The sequence below is a fragment of the Dendropsophus ebraccatus genome, chromosome 4 (genome assembly GCF_027789765.1).
Source record: "Dendropsophus ebraccatus isolate aDenEbr1 chromosome 4, aDenEbr1.pat, whole genome shotgun sequence".
Classification (NCBI taxonomy): Eukaryota; Metazoa; Chordata; class Amphibia; order Anura; family Hylidae; genus Dendropsophus; species Dendropsophus ebraccatus.
Window position 1 is genome coordinate 45,649,483 of NC_091457.1, and position 3,905 is coordinate 45,653,387.

The following is a 3,905-nucleotide window of genomic DNA, read 5'->3' on the forward strand; positions in this document are numbered from 1 at the left end:
ACCTGCTGATAGATTCTCTTTAAAACTTGCCTTTAAAAACTGCTACGGCTCCCAATATCTTACAAAGGAGCCCACATACTTACACGGGGGTCCTTGGATTGCTTGATCAAGACAATCCTTACAACTGTTTTCATAGAAGACATACTGTACACTAATGCAACAAAATCTCCTGTTAATAATTGAAGTATGTAAGCGGTAAATCCTCAGCTTTCAGGTTCATATTTAGCAATCTGTGTCTCACAAGAGGAAGCATTTGCTCGGTGTAATTTGGAAGGTGCTTTGGCAAACACCTTGACTAAATATCCCATCGGTTTATCCCCATGTTAGCTTCCTGTCAAGAACACTCATTTTAAAAGCCACCAATTGGTTTCTAAGAAAAAAAGAAATACTGTAAAGATTGTTCAATAAGTCAGTCCTAGGAAAATTCCCAGCTTGCTGTTGTGATGGTGCTTTATGCTGCGGATGAGGCGTTTCTGAAAGCGAGCGAGCAGTAGATACCACAACAAGGCATCTATCTAAGGAATGTTTAAGTTCTCCAACTGTGTCTGGCAAAAGCTGATATGGAAAGTAATACACAAGTAAATCGCAGGCAAGCGGATGACTCACAAAGCCATTATTTTACAATGTAGATTTTTTTTTTTACACTAGCCTTATAAATAAGCAGCACAGAAAATAATTAAATGTAAATTATTATATTTCTGCCTTCTATTCCAATTAATTTTAAATATTATTAAAACAAAGAGAAGGAACTATAAAGGAGAATGACAGTGAGGATAATCCGAATGAATGGCCTTTTGTTCTCCTCAATTGTTGCTGAAGGTTTCTGCATAATTCACTTAAGAAAAGCAACAACAATAAAAATGTCCCTAAGTAGGCTGTTTAATGTGTGCAGAAGTGGTAACTGGCTTATTTATATAAAAGAGAACAACTTTGAGTATTTATAATTTTCTAATTTTCTATTTATTTGCTTATTAATTTACTAAAAAATAAAAGGGAAGAGTCATGGTGTGAACAAGGAAATTAAAGTACAGACTGAAATCTATGCAGAAGAACTAGCAGGGTCCCTGCGCCCTGTAGGTTTTGTATCCACTGCCAAAGCTATACCCAGCTAGACTCGGTAATAAAACTGCAATTTTTGTCTTAAGCCAACTTGTAATGACAACTTACAGCTAAGGATTTACATTGTGTTTTCATAATATCTTTGTCCTGAGGGATAATACTCTGGTAATTGATCTCAGTATACACTATTTTGGTGATTATTGCTTTAAAGATACTAGGCATTGTATAGAATGCTTTAAAATAGGTGGGTGTGTACTCGAGCTCTGTCTGTGTAAACTAGCTGCGTACTAGAGACAGATGGGATCACATGAATATTCCAATAGTGGTACCAACAAAAAAAACAAAGTAATTGTACCTGTTCTGCGCATATGATATATAGAATCTGAAATACACTATTAAAAAAAGCCCTACACTATGGCCATATATCTAGTACTAACCTCCAGGTACAGGTTCTATCCAGGTTGAGGTTTGTCAGGTAATCCACTACCTGTATCTCCTCTGCTTTATCACCGAAAACTTTTTGACCCCATTTTTTGTTGCATGGTTGGTTTTATAGAAAATGAGACCCTGGGGTTAAAGCCTGCTAAATAAAACCACTATTCGGTGTTGAATTAATGTTGTCAACTCCACTTCACATTGAGGCATGGACCTTGGGACAACCGAAGGTAATTTTCTTTTCAGCTTTTTGGGGAAATTTATAGTTTTAGATATGCAAATGAGGCAGTTTGGTGCATTGGGGACGAGACCACCAGCCACTGATCCGCCCCGACCGGTTCACCATTCTAATGAATATATTTATCTAGCACTCCTGGCAGGGATGTCCAACTGGGTTCTGCTTCGTGATTTTAGCAGAAGGCATGGCATCATGTACAGATTACAGCTGTGACCTATCCTATAAATGTACCGAAAATAAAATGTCAGATTTAGTACTCCTCACAGGGCTACTACCAGAAAAAGGGGGAGAATGGATTCCCCAATAATGCCGCTAAAGAGCCATCTAAGGAATTAGAAAATTCGTCCAAGCATTAAGTAGTCAAATATCACAACATGTTAAGTTTTCAATTTTTTTTTTACATGATAGTTATCTGGATCTCATTCCCCATTATCTGTGATGCTCGATAAAACCTCTCAGGAAATATAATGAGCTTGGAAACATAATAACTTTGAAATGAATGTTGAAGAGCTGATTATTGACGTCCCAGCAAATGAGAACTCATATCTGGTATATGAATTATTATCAAGTCTAATACTAAACTGACAACAAAACTTATTCATGTCCCTTTGCAGTAAGAAGAGAAAAATTTAATTTTTAAAATCTATTTGTGAAATTCAGTGGAGGCCAAAATAAAACAAAAAAAAAAAAAACAATAATAAATGAGAATGTAATAAATCTTATGAACAGCATAATTGCTTCCTGAGCATTTATGATCAAAACCAAAAAAAGTATTCTTCAGTTTTTTGTTGCAATATGACTGAATTATTATTAATATTCTTTTAAGACACAACATTCGAAATTATGCTTTTGGTAAATTAATCAGTAGCTTATTAAATTCTTAAAGAGACTCTGTATCTACTAATCCACCCCACCAAACTGCTACTACCATCCGTCTGATGAGAATAAATTCTTACCGGCCATACCTTTTAAGATGCACCTGGGCCTTGGTTAGAGCAAAAAATGATCTTTTAAACTTGCAGCACTGTGTCACAATGGCGTGGCCTAGAGTGTCTGTGCCCCAGGTCTGCGATGCCTCTCCTTTCTTCCTTCCCACCCTCCTCATCATTAGGAATGCCCGCGGGCAGGATTTCTATTCATCACCTATCTAAACAGTGAACATGTGAACTGTTTAGATGAACGATGAATAGAAATCCTGCCTGGGAGCGTTCCTAATGATTGGGAGGGTGGGGAGGAAGAAAGGAGGGGCGTCACAGACCTGGGACACAGACACTCTAGGCCACACCAGTATGACACAGTGCTGCACGTTCAGACGCTGTATAACACGGTGTGGCAGAATGGCAGGTATTGTAGTACCGGCTGGATTAACATCATTTTTAAAAAGAAAATTGAAATACGGGCACATTATACACTCCGGCCGGGATTCCATACTTATTAAAGTGATTGGCCACTGTCATTGTTACAAATCTGCAATAAAGGCTGTTTAATGAAACTATACGCTGTGTGAACGTGGCCTAGAAGATCATTTTTCGCTGTAGCCAAGGCTCTGATCACATTTTAAAAGACACAACTGGTAAGGATTAACTATCACCAAACAGGTGGTACTAGCAGTTTGGTATGCTGGGTTGGTGGATACTGAGTCAGTAAATTGAAGGCAGTATACAATAGGGCTGTTTCCAAAACAGTGCTCCATCTCCAGATATGAATGTGAGAAATAATATGCAAGTTAAGGGATAAGGCCCATAGGGTGTTCTCCTGGCTAAAAAAGCCCAGCACAGTTCTCTGTTAACCAATGCCTCCAGGCCCGCCAGTATACATCAACATATTTTACAATGACAGGGAGAAGTCTGTACTTTCAGCCTGTTCCAGATGTTGCAATGTAACCAATGGTACATGTGCTCTGATATGCTCTCAAACTGTGAAAGGCACGCTTTGCCCAGAAGAAGCAGAAATGGAAGTGCACAAGCAGAGCAAGTTCTCTCTGCTACACTGAGATAAGCATGCAAACGCAAATCACAGTTTGAGGCCACCAGGAGAACAGATCAGTGAGCATACACCACTGATAACCTCACATACATTATCACTGGTCTCGACATTCAGGCTTCGCTTTGTCAGTGTAAAGTCTGTGGGTGTATACTACAGGCCTATGTAATTTTCAGTCCCCAGGTAGGTG